We start from the raw sequence: 18,697 nt of genomic DNA, 5'->3' as shown, positions 1-18,697 counted from the left end.
CGTAGTTCCCTGTGCTTTACAGCAGAAAATTTTTGGACCCAACTATTTTAGAATACACATTTTTTCCAGAAGCACATGGAACACATAGGGAACTATATTCGATATCTTGTGGTAAGCTACAATGAAAAAGAATATGAAAAGGAATATATGTATGTATATGGATGACTGAACTGTTATGCTGTACACCAGAAATTGACAAAACATTGTAAACTGACTATACTTCAATAAAAAAAGAATGCACATTTTTTAAAAAGAAAGAAACACATGGAACATTGAAGAAATGTAACTACACTCAAGTATTCACAAATTTCAGAAGTTTGGTATCCTAGCAATTACTTTTTCTGACAACAGTACAATTAAATTTGAGGTCAATTACAAACAGAAAATTAGAAAAAAAAATGTTTGGAAATTAAGAAGTCCATGTTTAAAAGTCATGGGTTAAATAAAAATCAGTGGAAATTTTTAAAATATTTAAAAATTCTACAATAACAACAGTACTATATGTGAAAACCTATAGCGTTTACCTAAAGCATTACTGTGCTAGTAGGAAATGTAAACTTTTATAGGCTTTTATTACATAATAAGTTTTTAAAAAATAGAAAAATTAATAGTAGTACAAACCCAAAGAAAGTGGTAGGGAGGGAATAATAAAAATAAGAGCCCAGAATAATGAAATATAAAATAAACATGCCTAATGGGATCCACAAAACCAAAATTATGTTATTTTAAAAGATTAATAATACTAACAAAGCTCTGGCAAAATTGATCAAGAAAAAATAACAGAAGGCATAATATTAGGAAAGAAAAATAGTATATAACTGCAGATGGCACATAGATTGAAAAGACGGAGAGTATCATAAACAGTTTAATGCTAATAAATTTGAAAACTTAGAAACACATGGACAAATCCCTAGAAAAATAAGCTGACTCAAGGAGGAATTTAAAATCTGAATAATTTTATAACCATTAAAGAAATTGAATCAGCCATTTAAAATCTCACCACAAAGAAACCACCAGGTCCAGGCTGTTTTACGAGTAACTTCTAGCATTCAAGGAACAAATAACTCCAATATTACACAAACTCTTTAAAATTATAGTAAAGGAAGAAACAATCCCCCCCCCCCGCCAATTTATTTTGTGAGACTAGCACAAAATTATTTCCAAAACTGACAAGAACGGTGCAAAAAAGAAAAATTAGGAGACAATTTCACTGGTGAACATAGATGCAAAACTCTTCTTAAAAATTTAGCAAACTAATTGCAGCAATGTATAAAACAGTCTTGACGAAGCTGAGCTGCCTGCAGGAATCCAAGATTGTTTTAATGTTAAAGAACCAATTCATATCATTCACACATTTAAAGGAGAAAAATTATATGACCATCTCAGTAAATGGAATTTAGGGTATAAATTTAAATACCCATTCATGATAAAAATAAATACAAAAACAAGAAAGCTAGTAGAATTTCCTTAACCTTCCAAAGTGTATCTATAGAATACTGACAGCAAAAATCCTATTTAATGTGAAACACTGAATGTTTTCCCTTTGAGACCAAAAAAAAGAATGCCTGCCAGTATGTTCATCCAGCATTGTATTGTAGGAAGAGAAGAGAAATAAAGGTATAAGGACTGGGGAAAAAAAAGAAATAAAACCTTCATTTTCATATATATTATCAGCTATATACGGAAAGCACAAAAATCTATAAAAAAGTTATTATTCTAACAAAAGAATTTAGCAAGATGACTGAATAAAAAAATCAATATACACATGTCAGTGAATTTCTACAATCAGCAACAAATAAAAAAGTAATTTTTAAAAAGATAATCATGCCAAAAATATAAAGAGAAGTGAATAAATCTAATAAAAGTATATAAATGCTTTATGGAGGAAATTACAAAACTCTTTGGAAAACATTAAAGATCGAAATACATGGGGCGGTTCATGGATATTTTTAAATTTTAATACACTTTTCTTCTAAAAAGTGTTCAAAATTAACTGTTGTAAAACATATAAAAAACAATTTCAACTTGTTAATATTATATTCATTCAAATATCACTGGCCCATCTACACAGCATCCAGACAGAAACAATTATGATTAAAATCAGTCATATTTACTATTTTGCCAATTTCAGTAATAGGAATTACATAACTGTACACATATCTTTACACATTTGTACACATATGTATTTTTTAATCCTGCCACCATGAGGGTGCATTTGTCAAGAGAGTAGGATGGAAAACATTTAACACCTTATTAGCTTGATTCACAATTTTTAAATATTGGGACAGATGGTATGTGGCTCTCTTTTGACTTCTTGTCATGGGCTTCTCTGATGTTAGGGGCAGGCCTGAAGAAAGGCACTGCGGTGGTCCCGGCTATGGGCCGGGAACCCTGCAGACTCCCAGCAGGGCCCCAGCCCAGGTGAGCCAGGATGTCTGTCCTATTTGGAAATGTCAGTCAAACCTCGTAAAGCTGGTTCCTGGGAGGAAGCTAGTGGACCTTCAGGGCAAACCTTCTGAAGCTGCCAAGAGGGAAACATAAGCATTCAAGGCCTTTCAGTCTGGAGCTGTGTGGAGTCAGGGCTAGAAGACCTGCATGTGCTGTAGGAGGTTCTAGAGAGGAGGCTGGGGATCATGAGCAGGAGAAAGAAAAGCCATCGTTCCTTTCTGTCTGTGCACCAGCAAAGCTGAAATTCATTCAACAAACACTTCCAGGCTGCTCATCATGGTCATTATCAGCAAAATAGCTAAGATTTATTAAGCACTTACGTGCCGGGACCTGATGAGGTGCCTTTTACACATAACCTTGCACAGTATCTGTTATACACAAAAGTCAGATGAATTAGGTGCTATTTCTTCCCCAGTTTTACAGATGAGGACACGGAGGCTTGATGTTAAGTGACTCATCCAGGGTCACAGAGGTTGTACATGACAGAGCCAGGATTTGAATCTGGAGAAACTTGGGTGTGTCTGGGCCTACACACGGGGCCGTGGGCCAGTGTTGAAGCTACAGAAGTGAGTCATGGTCTGGTGGGAAAGTCAAATATGCACGTGGACCTGTTTTGATAACTCCACCTGGATAAAACTAGATGATCGAGAAGGACACCTAAATGAAGCAAAGTTAATGACCCGGGAGTGACAGGGTATGTTGGAAGGACAGTGAGGGGTCCATCAGACTCTAGAAAAGGTTTGTATAGAAACTGTGGGTGAGGAGTAACCATGTTAGTTTAATATTGGATCGTGGAAGACCTCCAATGCCTAGCTAAGGAGTTAGGACTTGATCTTCCAGTTAATGGTGAGGCAGAGGAGTGACAAACAGCCTTAAGACTCATTTGTCTCCTCTGTGCTGGATGAGTGGACTGTGTACAACTAATGGCAAGATGACCAATGGACCAGTGAGGACGCCCCTGGCACTCAATGATCTGGCCTTAAGACCGGTGTTGGCCGGCAGGTGGGGAGAAAGGAATGGTTACAATGAGCTTGGCAAAGGAAGGATGGATAGGGCTTACAGATGGCTGGTCAGCCAAGGGACACTAACCAGGATAAAGACTGGGAATTAATACTAGGGTACTAACAGGAATGCAATGTAGCCTTTAAAAATGTTAGCTATGTGCCATTTGCAGCAGCATGGATGGAACTGGAGATCATCATAGTAAGTGAAGAAAGCCAGAAAGAGAAAGAAAAATGCCATATGATATCACTTACATGTGGAATCTAAAAAAATGACACAAATGAACTCATTTACAAAACAGACACAGATGCACAGACATAGAAAACAAACTTATGGTTACCCAGAGGGAAAGGAGGTAGGAAAGGATAAATTGGGAGTTCAAGATTTGCAGATACTAACTACTATATATTAAATAGATAAACCACAAATTTCTGCTATATAGCACAGGGAACTATAGTCTTGTAGTAATCTATAATGAAAAAGAATATGAAAAGGAATATATGTATATACTTGTATGACTGAAACATTATCCTGTGCACCAGAAAATGACACAGTGTAAACTGACTACAATTTTTTTAAATGATAGTTAAGAACACTACATAGCAATGCAAGGAAATGCTTATAATAAGTGAAAAGACTGGAATTTTTTAATTCACATATACCTATGACTACAAATATCTTTTTACAGCTCAAAAAAAAAAACACACCCAAACAAATTAAACAAATCATCCTATCCCAATATCTTATTTCAACTTGGTTAGTGTTATGCAGTGAATTGTGTCCACCCTAAAACTTGTATGTTGAACCCCTAACCCCTGGTGTAACTCTGTTTGGAAATGGGGCCTTAAAGGAGGTAATTAAAGTGAGATGAGGTCATAAGGGCAGGGCCCTGATCCGTTAAGAGTGGTGTCCTTGTAAGATGACGAGGAGACCCCAGAGCCCTCTCTGCGCACGCACACAAAGGAAAGCCCATGTGAGCACACAGCAGGAAGGCACCATCTAGAAGCCGAGGGGACAGACATCTCACCAGGATCTCACCAGCTGGCATCCTGATCTGGACTTCCAGCATCCGGAACCATGAGGAGATACATTTCTGCTGTTGAAGCCACCCATTCTGCAGTATTTTGTCACGGCAGACACGGCTAATACAGTTAGGCAGCCAGTCACCAAGTTCTGTTGACTCCTTCTTGCAATTCTTGCAATCCTTTTTCCTTCCTCACCATTCCCCCTGCCAGCATAGCTCAAGTTCATCTTGTGCTCAGATGAACACAATCAACTCCCTCATCTTCTCTGGCTCTGTACTCCCTCCCTTGCTTCTCATATTCCCAGCCACGCTTCCCTACCTGGCCCCTCCTGACTATCATCTCAAACATCTGAAATGTTTGAATCTGACACCTGGTATCTCCCTCTAGTACCAGCTCTTGGCTCCCTCTTTCTAGAACTTCCTGCGCTCACCTCTCAGGTGCAAGTTCTCCGGCCTCTCCAGGTAAACTAGAGTTTTTGCATCGTTAAGTGCCCTTCATGCACGTGTGTCAGTAATATCGGTAGGATGTAACCTAGCAGGGAAATTTTGCTAGGGAAGCTGATGCATTTTGAAGTATACTCTTTAATTTTTCCCCCCAGCTGAGGAGTTATTGGTGTAAATGCAGCCATATAAAGACATAAGTCATGAAAAACATAGTCATGATGTGCCCCAACCCTGCCCCCAGGCCAGGCCCCTAAAACCCTCTTCTGTGGGAGGGAGAGAGAGAGAGAGGAAGGGGGAGCCCCAAAATCTCTTTAGAAAGCCACAGCCCCTGGACCCTTGCAAGGCCGGCCCGGCTGGGGTGGGAGAACCAGGCTGTACACTTAAATTTTGACAGACACCACGGGATCGCCTTCTATAGGACTTGAATTAGACTCTACCCAGTGATGTATAAAAGTGCCTGTGTCCCCATACCGTCACCAGCACCGAGTCTTAATAATGTCTTTGATCTTTGACAAACTGAAAGGTAAAAATAGTATTCCACTTTGGTTTTAATATACTTTTTCTTATAAGAAAGGCTGAGTCATCCAGTTGAGACAAGCACTCCAATGACCAGCATAAAGACAGTCTCTTACCACCTCTTCTGCCTCATCTCTGTGGGTCTTTCCTTAGCTCCACATTCCCAGGCTTCTACTGCAGACAGAATTTTCTGCATGGAGGGAAAGAGGACCAGTAGCAGCCTTAAGCCTAAATCATCCCAACTTATCAAACGTCATGGGAAAACATAGTGTCTTTCTCCATAGGCCAAATTCCAGAAAGGATGGTGACTGATCTTTCTTGGGTCAAGTCTCTGCTCCTGTGTCAGACGCAAAAACTCTAGCTCATCTGGAGAGGCCAGAGAATCTGCATCTGACAGGTGAGCACAGGACGTTCTAGAAAGAGGGATACAATGGTTTGCAAGAGTGAGAGAAGTCCCTATTACCAGAAGAGGAAAGAGATATTGAGCAGATAAAACAAACATCTATCCTTCCAGGTGACACCAGCTCTGATGCAACCCAGCACACAAGTCACCTTTCCCAGGGTCACACTCAACTGACTTTGCTGCATCCCAGCAAGAATGAATCAGACGGCACCTCCCTAGACAAGAGCCCGGCATCCTATACTGCCCTGCATCTCTGGGGCTGTAGGTAATCTGTTCCAACTGGTAATCCAGGAGAGGAGTGTTTGAGCAATTCTTGGATCAATGGGAATGTGTTTCTTCTACAGTGACTCATACAAAGTTGGCTGTGGGGATTTTACAGAGAAAAGAAAATAGACATTGACATCTCTGATGCAGAACTCTGAGTCCTCCCACAACAAAGCTGATCCTCAGTTTGACAGGAAGGATTTGGGTTTGTGATGTAAAGGAGGAAAGCCTGCTGACTTTAAAGGTTAGGCTAACACTGGTTTAGAACACAAAATAAATCCACAGAAGCTGCATCCTAGGGGATCCTTTAAATGTAGTAAACCAGTTCTGGCAGTGGAGAAATGAACTGGGGACACATGTTCACTGTTGGTGGGGCTATAAACTAGTTTAAGCTTTCCCAAGAGCAATTTGGCGATCCCATCTTTCAAATGTCCATACCCTTTGACCCACAAATTTCATTTCCAAGAATCCATTCCAAGAAAATAATACAAAATACTGAAGACACTTTATACAAAAAAGATGTTCATTGCATTTATTATTTGTAACAGTGAAAGTTTAGAAATAACATAAAGGAATGGTTGGATACATTACGGTAAATCCTCTCTGTGGTATATTTCTGAGCAATTAAAAGACGATGTCTAGTCAGTTCACAGAAAACAAAATATAAGTGGCTTTGTAGGATTATTCAGTCTTTCTCATAAGAAAAATGTATATTAAAACCAAAGTGGAAGACTATTTTTACCTTTCAGTTTGTCAAAGATCAAAGACATTGTTAAGACTCGGTGCTGGTGACAGTGTGGGGAAACAGGCACTTTTCTATATCATGGTAGAGTTTAATTTGCTTCAAGTCCTATAGAAGGTGATCTGATGGTGTCTATCAAAATTTGAAGTGGACACTTTAAAATGCACCAGCTGCCCTAGCAAAATTTCCCTGCTGGGAAAACACCCTACTGATTTTACTGACACATGTGGGTGAAGGGCAAGACTGTTGCCTGAAACACTGTCTACAGGAACAAAAGAAAGGAATAGTCTTCAATAGGAGACTGGATCATACACTGTGGTACATCCATGCAATATATTCTATCGGCTGTTAAAAAGATGAGGTCAAAACTGTATGTGCTTTCGTGGAATGATTTCCAAGATATGTTAAGTGAAAAAGACAAGAAAGCAAGCTGCACACCAATATGTCTAATACTCTACTACTTGTGTAGAAAAGCCCATTTTTGTTTGAATATGCATAGTATTTCTCTGGATACACAATAAAATTATGACAATAGTTCCTCTGGGGAGGATGACTGAGGTCAAGGGTGGGAAAGAGACTTCATTGTATAACCTGCACTATTCTAATTTTTTAAAATCATGAGAACATCCTTTTGAAAAAAAAGACAATAAAAATAATAAAATACACAAGCTATAAAAAGGATGTCTATGTATGTTACACTTATATAGATTACTATCTATATTATAACAAGCAAAAAAGATAAAATTGTTCATTTCGTATATTCACAGCTATGTGAAAAGAGAAAAATGTTTAGAAAAAAATTTTTTAAAAAATAAGGAAATGTACTAAAATGTTAACCTAGAAACTAAGAGTAATTTTTCAACTTTTTCTGTAGCTTCCAAAATGTCTTTAATAATCACATTTCACCCTCATAATAGAAAAAACAAACTTTAAAAAATGTTAAAATAGAGAATCCATCCATCTTTATAGTCCAAATGCAAAAGGTAAAATCAGGGGAAACAAGAAGTACTAACTTTTCAACTCCATGCTTCTGCATTAATGGAGTTTGTTGTGGTTTCTTAACTCCTTTTCACTTTTTCCAGCTTGGTAACGGCTGCCAATAAGGATGAGACATAGTTCATAAATCAATCGCAGGAAAACTGCATTTGTAATACCCAGTGCCAATGGATGTGCAGTTGGATGAGCTTTCTCAGACATTTCTGTGCTGCAAATCAATACCACCTTTTTGGAAAGCAACTCAGCCATATGAATCTGAAGCTATAAAAAGTGTTTACGCCCCGTGACCCAGTAATTTGACTTCTGGACTCCTAAGGAAAAAAACCTGAAATACCAGAGAAGTTTATGCATAAAGGTCTTAATTAAGAGTGGTATGCAATCATAAAAAAAATCACAATTATGAATAACATGTAGCAACATGGGGAAATGTTTGTGATACAGCATTAAGTAAAGGAAAAAGAACACAGAAAATTGTATATCCTCCAATTACAACCACTTAATAAAATGCATGTGGAAAAATCCTGGAAGAGTTTTACACCAACATGCTCACAGAGCTTGTGCTCAGGTAGTGGGATCTCGGGGGAGTTCTGGGTTTGTTTTTTGTTTTTTTTTTTTTTCCTCTCCTTTTCTGTTTTCCAAAAAGTTTACAATGCATTTTGGGGGTAATGTGTTTATAAATACTTAAAAATTTGAAGTCTGGGCTGTACCACAGGGCATAAAGACTCTCTGTGTCACCAAATCTCCAGTTCCCTTAAGTGAAAAGAAAACTCCTTCATTTCATGTAATAATAACAGTCACTGATATTCACTAAGCACCTACCTTCCGCCACGCTCTTTACATATTTTAGTTCAATGGATCCAATGAGGTGGACATTCTTACTACCATTTTGTAGATTGGGAAAACTGAGGCTCAGACAGGCTAAATGATACAACCAAGAGGTGACAGCATCAGAATTCAAACCCAGGTCCTTATAGCTTGACATCTAGTTCTCTCCACCAGGTCACAATAACTCCCCAAAACAGTTCTTGGAGTCCAGGGTGTGCCAGGGAGAGTGCTAATGCTTTACGCATATTTTCTCATTTAATAACCCTGTAGATGTAGATGACATCCCCATTTTACAAATGAGGAAACAGTGGCCGAGGGAGGTTAAGTCACCGCATAGCTGGTAAGAGGTAGAACCGGGATTCTAACCCAAGTTGGTCCGTGTTGGTAACCATGACGCCGTCCATGACAAGGAAAACCCAGGCCCTCTGCGCCTGGGATGCAGAGCACCATCCCTGGCACAGCCACTGTCCAAAAAGAAGCATCTGGCAGGAAGGAGAACGCAGGAGGAGGTGGGCTCCCGGGGCTGCCCTGGGTGGGTGGGGCTGGCTCTGCGCGCAGCACACACCTGAGGCCCGGGGCTGGATGAGCTGGCGCTGTGCAGAGACGTCCGTGTGGCCTGGCCTAGGGCCAGCACAGTTGTCACATCCTCCTGCCAGCGCCGACAGTGCTGGTGCTAACCTGCCAAAAGGCCTCAAGAAAAGCCGTTCAAGCTCTCCTTAAGGATTCCTGGTTCTGAGAGGTGTGGGGAGACAACACGGTCTCCTCCACGGTGGAAAGTTCCAGTGCCACCTGGCTTGGCAAGAGAAAGTGATGTGAACTTCCTTAACCCTCAGGGGCCAAAGGGTCTTGCTGGGCCCAGAGTCCAGGACAAGGCTGGAGCTCTGTGCCTGGACACAGAGGCTGAGCCAACAATATGAGCAAAGGCTCAAACTCGCCGGGAAACAGGAAGTTCAAGTCAGCCTGGGGGTGACCAAATCAGAGGGACTCAGGCCAGAGGCCAGGTGAGGCCTGAGTGTGGCCAAGGGGCCTCTGAGATGTGGATGTAGTTCAGTGGACAGCCCAGCACCAAAGAGACCTCTGAGGATCTGGAGTTTGGGGAAGACTCACACGCTGCTGGTAGGAGTGTCAGTGGACCCAAGCTTTGAAAGACAGTTTGGCATTATCCAGTTCCCACAAGGCCTCTGGGACTCCGTGGTTCTGCTTGTCACAGTGCACCTAAAGAAACTCTTCACCACGTGGTCCCCAGAAGGATATTATATCTATGTATGTACACATATATAAAACAGGATAAACAGGACTAAGGAAAGGCAGAAGAGGGCTGCAGGGAGATGCTAAGCCTCTGTCTTCAGGACCCTCTTTTCGGGGGGCCCACGTTACCAGCACAATGGCACAGCCTCACTCACAGACTCACCACAACCACACTCTTGTCTCACCGACCTACCCAGCAACAGCGGCCCTGATCCCATGTATAAAGCCAGTCTCTCCCCTCCTTCCCCCGCCCCCTGCCCGGCCCCAGATCTTTGGGAAATTAATTGCTTTTTATTTCATATCGTTCACCACTGACATTCTACAGTTGTCATCACTTCTCCTGAACCAGAGCCAGGGCTTGGCAGATCAGAGAACATCAAGAAGAGCCACCTGAACTGGGAGCTTTTGCCCATCATAATCATGAGCTCCATCCAGAGACAGACTCATAAAAATGAATTAAATAAATAAATAAATAAATTTAAAAAATTTTTAAACTAAGAAAAAGGGGGAGTAGAGCTCAGTGGTAGAGCATGTGCTTAGTATGCATGAGGCCCTGGGTTCAATCCCCAGTGCCTTTGTTAACGGGAAAAAAAAAATTTTTTTTTAATTTAAAAAATAATTTTAAAAAATTAAATAAATTAAAAAAAAAAAAAAAGACGGTCCCTCAGTAATGTGGAATCACAAAATCTTTAAGGCCACCCACCCCTAAGCCTTTATTTTAGCAGGTAATGAGGTGAAGCCCAGAGGGTCCATGCAAACCCATCTAAAATCACAACTACTTGAAGGCAGGACTGGGACTGCTGACCAAGGGTCCCAGAGCCCCGTCTTCCCCCCTATAGTGTGCTGCCTTCCTGCAGCTGACGTGGAATGGACCTCTGTGTCTGGCCATCGAGCAGACTAGACACTCCTAACTACTTCCTGCTGAAACATGAAAAAGCCCGGACTAAATGTTTTCAGTCCCTGAAAGGCACCCAGTGAGCTTGAAGAAAGGGTTAAGAAATAGAGGCCAAAGAGGAAGGGAAAGCAGGAACCCGGAGAGGATGTGGAAGCTGGCTTTCTCCCCGAGGATCTGTGCCAAAGCCAAGCCATCTTAAGCACCAGTTTCCAAGGCCTGGGAGAGTGCGTGAACGCTGGTCCGGTCAAGGTGGAGAATAGAACGCGGAACTTCCTGTGAAGCTGGGCCCCATCTCCAGCACGAGAGTGGGCTAGAAATAAACTCCTGCTCCCCTCAGAGGAGCCAGGAGAATTGCCCATGCTAAACGCTGGAAATGGGTGGAAAGAAAAAAAAGAAAGAAAAACTTTTACCCTCAAAATTCTTTAACCACAAGCCAACTCTTATGTGTAAATTCACAGAGAGCGAGCAAAAAAATCCTCAAACTGATTGAGTGAAGGCTTTAAAGGGGGCAAGAGACTCAGCCATGAGAATCTCCGGGGACAGAGCACTCCAGGCAGGCAGAGGTGATTGCCAACTTAGAAGCCCTAAGGCTTGTTCCAGGAACGAGAGGGCCTGAGGGGCTGGGGCGGAGAGAGCCAAGGAGAAGTAGAAGGAGATGAAATCACGGAAGTAACAGGAGATCGCACTGGACTCTTGCTCCAAAGTGAGGGTCCATTGGAGGAGTTTGGGCAGAGGAGTAAGACGGTCTACCTTACATACGAAAAAGATCACCCTGTGGTGATGGTTGCACAACAAACATGGATGTACTTAGTGCCACTGAACTGTACACGTTAAAATGGTAAATTTTATGTTATGTATATTTTACCACAGTTTAAAAGGAAAAAAAAAAAAAGATCACCCTGTCTGCTGTGCTAAGACCACGCTGAATAGAAGCTGGGAGATCAAATAGGAAGACAGTTCAGGCATCTAGGTGAGAAATACTGGCTCCAGCAAGGACGACAGCAGGAGAAGAAGGGATGCAGTCATATTTTGGAAAGAGTTGCCAAATGTGTTGGAAAGAAGAGCCAAACAGGCCCCTGACATTGGACGTAAGGTAACAAAAAGGGGACGATCATGGTGACTCCAAGGTTTCTGGCCTGAGCAGCTGGAAAGACAAAGTTGCCATCGACTGAATAGGGAACAGGTCTGTAGGAGAACATGAGTTAAATGCTGGGTTTGTGACATCTATTAAACATTCAGGTGGAAATGGCAAGTGTTGGTGAGGATGGCGGAGCTGTTGAAAGTTTCACACACTCCTAGGGGAGTGAAAACTGGAACAAGCTTGGACAACCCTTTGGCAGTATCTACTAAATGAAGCACATGTGTAATCTGTGACCCAGTGACTCCCCTCCTAGCTATGTGTCTGATAGCAAATCTGCACGTGTGTTCACCGAAAGACGTGAGCCAGAACACTCACAGCAGCATTCTTTTTTTTTTCTATTGAAGTATAGTTGATTGACAATGTTGTGTTAGTTTTTGGTGTACAGCAGGGACTCAGTTATACACACATATGTTCTTTTTCAAAATAGTTATTACAAGCTATTGAATATAGTCACCTGTGCTGTACAGTAGGACCTTGTTGTTTTTTCTATTTTATATACGGTAGTTTGTATCTGCTAATCCCAAACTCCTAATTTATCCCTCCCCACCACCACCTTTCCCTTTTGGTAACCATAAGTTGGTTTTCTATGTCTGTGAGTCCACGGCAGGATTCTTCATAATAACCCCAAACTAGACAGAACCCATCAGCAATAGATCAGATAAATGGTGATATATTCACATAATGACATATTATTAAGCAATGCAAACCAGCAAGCTACCACTGAGCAACAGCGTGGATAAATGTCACATCAGAGACTAGAATCTTCACGAAGAACAGACTCGGACAGAAAAAGAATATGAACCATGCAGCCAATTTAAGTTTGGAAATAGATAAAATCGGTGTTCAAACAAAAATTTGTACACGAACGTTCACAGCAGCACTGTTCATGACTGCCAAACGGTGGAAGTGAGCCAATGCCCGTTAACTGATGAATGGATAAAGAAATGCAGTATCAAGACACCAAGGAATGTTATTCAGCCATAAAAAAGGGCTGAAGTCCTGACACAGGCTACAACATGGATGAACCTTGAAAACATTCTGCTAAGTTAAGGAGGCCAGACACAAAAGGCCACACATATTGTGCGCTTCCATTTATAGGAAATGTCCAGAATAGGCAAGTCCATGGAGACCGAAAGCAGGTTAGTGGTTGCCAGGGGAGGGGCCAAGGAGAATGGAGGATGGGGAGTGATTGCTAATGGGTACGCAGTTTCCTCCTGAAAATGTTCCGAAATTAGGTCGTGGTGATGGCTGCACAATATTGTGAGTGACTAATCGCCCCTGAATTGCATGCTTTAAAATGTTTAAGACGATACATTGTGTATGTATTTTACTGCAATAAATGAAAAAAGATAGAGGGTGGGGGGTATAGCTCAGTGGTAGAGTGTCTGCTCAGCAGGCATGAGGTCCTGAGTTCAAACTCCAGTATCTCCATTAATAAAAAAAATAAAAGATAAAACCAATCTTTTATCAATGGTGTTATAAGTTGGGATAGCAGTTATCTTGGGGTGGAGAGAGGGGTGAGTGATTGGGAGGACAGGGTGTCTGGGGTGCTGATAATATTCCTTTGTTTTTAAACCTCAATGGTAGTCATGTGAGTGTGTTCATTTTGTAAAGCTCTGTTGAGCAAAAGAGACAAGTACAGACAATTCTTTCAAGGTGTTTTGCTGCAGAGTGGAGCTCAGAAAGTGGGCAGGAGCTGGAGGGAGAAGTGGGATCAAGGGAGAGATAACCATGGCTTTTGTGCACACGAGAATGATCTAGAAAGGGAGGGGGAAATAGATGAGGGAGGGAAGGTAGGTGAGAATTGCTTACGCGGTTCCTGAGCGAGGGAGAGGAGATCAGATCTCCTGCGTGAGTGGGGGTTCTGCAGTGAGTCTGTCTAGAGTAACAAGCAGGAAGCTGATCACACGGGTGTCAGTGGGTGAGGAGAGCAGTGGAGAGTCTGCGGAAGTTCACTCTGGGTTTATTATCAGGGTTACTGCCCCCGATTTACTGACGAGCAATCTGAGACTCGGAGAGAAAAGAAGATTGCTCATGATCGGACAGCTGGGGCCAGGAGTGGAGCCCAGGTCTCCCTGACGCCAGGTGCGCGACCCCACACCCCAAGTGCAAGTCCGCCTCTCGGCTATGCAAAGAAGCACTTTTGATTGTTTGCCCTGAAACAACATCTCAAACGTTTAGGAGTCGCACCCTCAGCTTCTAAGGGTTCTGGGATTCGAGGAACAAGTCTGTTCTGTCTTGTGGATGCGCCTTATCATATAGAGGACTTCACTTCGTCCCCTTGTCGGCCTCCATCTTTCCCAGCTGAAGAATTCTAAGTGTGGAGCTTGCCCTGATGGTAAGAGCTCTTCATCACGCCATCCTCTGGCCTTTCTCCAGTTCTATTACGTCTTTCTTGGAATGCAGAGGCCATAACAGAAACCACAGTGGCAACCATTTTGAAGAGCCTTTTGCAGGGACAAGGGCCCCATTTATACATTCAAACCGATGGTCAGCGAGCCTGCGGTTTGCCCAAGGTCACACAGAGTGTCAGCAATAGAGGAGAATTCCAATTGCTGCGCTCTCTCCCCCACACCCAACTGCCTGCATGCAGGACTCGGAGGGGCCCGTGTCATCAGTCAGGGCACATTCAGCAGCAAGAGACCGGGAGCGGGAAAGTCACATCCAATTGGCTTAAAGCAGTAAGAAGGATTTATTGAGTTACATAACCACAAGTCCTAAAGCAGGCAGGCTTCTGGGTTGGTCAACAGGGACTCGGAGATGTCATCATGGTCCCAGTTTCGTTCTGTCTTGCCACCCACAGAGGCTGTGCTGGGCTGAATGGCAGCCCCCAAAAGATAGGTCTCCCTCCTGACCCTTGGACCTGTGAATGTGACCTTATCTGAAAGAAAGGTCTTTGTAAATGCAATTAAGTTAAGGATCTTGCGACGGATCATCCTGGATGACCTGGCTGGGCCCTACATCCAATGACAAGTATCCTTATAAGAGACAGAAAAGGAGAAGACAGGTGAGCAGCGACAAGCCCAGGATGCCAGCAGCTGCCAGAGGCTGAGAGAGTGAAGGAACAGAGTCTCCCCTAGGGCCTCTGGAGGGAGCACAGCCCTGACTTGATTTTGAACTTGATTTTGAACTTCTGGACTCCAGAACTGTGAGAAAATAAATGTCTGCTGTCCTGAGCCACCAGGTTCAGGGTAATGTGTTAGGTAGGCCCAGGAGACACATATGGAGGACCAGAAATACAATTATTCAGGTCAGCTTGGGCCTGATCCCCATGCCCCACCCCTATGTCCTGGGGAAGGGTTAGCTTCCCTCAAGGTCTGCGAGCAGCACAAGAAAGGGGTGGTGGTCAAGAGGAGGGGGATGGGTGTAAGAGAGGCAACCAGAGGGTGCGCCCCAGACACCATCTGCAAGAAAGGTGCCTGAGCATCCGCTCTCTGAGGCAGAGAAAAGCAGAGGAAAGACAGAGGGTACCCCAGATGCATGATCTTCCCATGTGAAGTTCAAGGTGCAGGGCTACATAGCCCCCAGTGAGTCCTCCAAACCCTGAGAACAAAGCTGAACATCTGGAACGCGGAGCACCTTCCTCTTGAAATAGTGGATGGGAAAGGTCTTAGGCATCTACAGATCATTCACGCACAGTGGCCACTCTATCCACCTGGACGGACCGCAAGGTCATCCCAGGCTCCTCCCTCTCTCTCGCTCTACCCTTCCAGGCAAGAATCCCTGGCCCAGATCTGGCCCGGATCCCGTCGGCTCAACCTTCTATAAACAGTTCCAATCTGTCCGCCTCCCTCCATCTCCGTAGCTGTCCTCTTTGTTAGGTCCCCATCCTCTGTCACTAGATTACAGCCCCCAGACTGGCCCCATTGGCTCGAGTCTCAGCCTCTTCCTACCACTCGCCACCAGGAACTAGAAAGTTCTTCTGAAAATGAAAACTTGCCCATGTCACATTCCTGCTAAAAACGCTTCAAGCCCCTTGGCATAGATTTCAAGTACCCCTGCTTACCTGACTTCATCCCTCACCACATCTCCCAATACACAAGACCTCTCACACCTGGGGATCTTTGCACACACAGCTCCCTCTGCCCCCCCCTTGCCAGGCCAAGTCTTCCAGGACTCAGTTTCTAGACTGTGTCTTTGAGGGGCTCTCCTTGACCTCCCACCCCTTCTTCTGAGTTCCCGCCACACCCTGGGCTCACACAGTTCTCCTGTGGTGATGTAAGGGTCCGTTTGTGTGCCGTCAACTTCCCCCTAGACTCTAAGCTCCCTGAAAGCAGGAACCTGGTCCATCCTCAGTCCAAAGTACATAGCAGATGTTCGGAAATCAATTGATGGATAGAAATCAAACCTACACTGGATTCCTTTGCTTCTTCTGTAACAAAATTCATTCCAGACTATTGCCAAATCTAGGTGTTTCCAACACCAGCAGAGCAAACGTACAAGCTCAAAAGCTTAGAGTCAGATGACTTGGGTCACATCCCATTCTTGTGACCTTTGGCCAGTCTTCTTACTTCCTTGAGCCTCAGTTTCTCTTTCTATAAAATGAGAATTATAAGCCTTATTTCATTGGGAAAACCACTTAGCGTATCATCTGGCAGAGGAATGCACAACGATGTAGTTTACTTTCCTTTGCACTTACAGACACTTTGGTTGAAGTTGGCAAGCAGATATTAAGCACTTACTATGCGCCAGACTCTGGGGTAGCTGTTGAAGGTGGTTAGCAATGATGACTCTTACCCTAAATTTCACAGTAACCTTTTCTGAAAAAACGTATCTATCAAATCAGAAGTAAATCCTGCCCGTGAATTTGCAAGTGAGTTTGCCAATCAGCAGGAAACCCACTAACAGGAAGGTAACCCTGAGCCGGCTCCGCACCTCCTCCAGGGCCCCTCACTCTCCTTGTGGGTCGCGCGGAGACAGCGCGTCAATGGGTCTTTACTGCCACCTGCTGGAGAAATTCAGTAAGGCCACCAGCGGGAGCCAGGAGAAATTCAGGCGCCTGCTTTGAGTTGCCGAAACACAGGGCCGTAACTTCTTTCTATCTGCCTCATTTGTTCAAAAGCTAATGAGAAGTTTTCCGAGGAAATGGCTTTTGAAATCAAAATTACCTCACCAGAAAAGGGCAAAAAATAATAGTAAAAATAATAAAGAGAAAGAATAAAAAAGGGAAAGCCAACTGTACCTTGCCAGGGTCGGAAGATGGGAGCGTTCCTCCTGGGAAACTTCCCTCTCTGACTCAAAGGGGAGGACCAGAAAACCCTGTAAGGTGGAGAGAAATCTCTCCTTCTGAGACTGTGGCCGTGTTTTACTCCCCAGGCCATCAGCAAGGACAAATCCTGGTGAACCGTCCTCCTGCCCAACGACACCTTGCAGGATCTAGCCCCGTCCTGGAACCAGCTCAAGAGAAACTGCTGGAAGCTGGGAGGCCTTTCTTTCCAAAGGCCTTGGCTTTGCAGCCAGACTGCCTAAGTCAACAGTGCGGGAGCCAGCCGTGCTGCCTGCCTTCCTGTTACACCCTCCAACTTCTCCCGGCTCTGCCACGCTCACACACACGTGTGCACGCACGCGCGCACAGAGTCCTCTGGACACAGCGTTCTCGGTTATTTGGGTGGGGAATCTGCTCTGGGAGAACGGGGGTGCAGAATCCAGATGGACTACAGCCAGGGTGTTGGAGGTTTTTTTCTTCTTCTTTTTCCCTCTTTTTCCATATTCCAACCATCCTGTGAAAAGTTGGGCCCAAAAATGCAAACTCCGGAAAACCAAGGGCAGTGCAGATATTTACTTAGCCAATGAGTGTGCTTCCGTCTCCCTGGAAGGTGGTCTCAGATTTCCAGGCGGAAGGGGAGCCGTGCTTCTGTACATAAAGAGGGTGTTCTCTGCAGCCTCCGCAGTCAACCCACCCGGCCACCCCGGCGTCTGAGAGCAAAGCTTGGGGGAAACACCATCCACCATACCCCCTGGGGGCTCACGATGGCCAAACTGTCCCCACCATAAACACCGTACCAAACTAATGTAGGGGTGCGGCTAAAGGATACATTCCCCCAGACTTTCCCGAAGGGAAGAAGTCGTAACAGACAGAAACCTGCCAGAGCCATGAAAAATACACACACAACAAATCTGTTTGCTCGGCCACAGTACCAAAGTGGCAAGTTTTTCATGCAGATAGAAAATAAAAATGAAAAAAAAATTATCAGCACTCTGGTATTAATCAGCCTATGAGGAGACTTTCAATGCAGCATCCTCCACCTACCTGATGATCCAGCCCGTGGCCCCCAGCAATTACTCCTTCCCATCTCAGCTTCTGTTAACTTCCTATCTCCTGCATCTCAGGGGTTCAAGAAACGAAACTGTCTTCTCTGACCATCCCAATTTCTGACCCTGAGCTTCCACTTGGACCCTCTGGGGTTCTCCTCACTCCCTCAAGCAGTGCCTCACGTCATCCAATGTCCATCTTCACAGGTCCTTCTGGTCCCACAGCCCCTCTGGGTCCATCAGGTTATCTGCATGCTCAAGGTCTGGGCATCTTCTGCAAGATGGTTCTGACTGCGTAGAAGCCTAACATCTATCTCTCTCTGGGACCTAACTCCTCAGGGACACACCAGGAAGCAGAGCTCATAATTCCATCTGCTCTTAACATCTCCAGATCTCTCTCTTTTATCACCATCTTTCTTCTCCTAGCCCAGGGGATTTTTTTTTTTTTTTTTTGGCCTGGGGAAAATTCTTCCTTCCCAAATTTCTTTAAGACTTGT

The sequence above is a fragment of the Camelus bactrianus genome, chromosome 16 (genome assembly GCF_048773025.1).
Source record: "Camelus bactrianus isolate YW-2024 breed Bactrian camel chromosome 16, ASM4877302v1, whole genome shotgun sequence".
Taxonomy (NCBI): Eukaryota; Metazoa; Chordata; class Mammalia; order Artiodactyla; family Camelidae; genus Camelus; species Camelus bactrianus.
The sequence above is the reverse complement of the archived record's forward strand: the minus strand, read 5'-3'. Positions refer to the sequence as shown.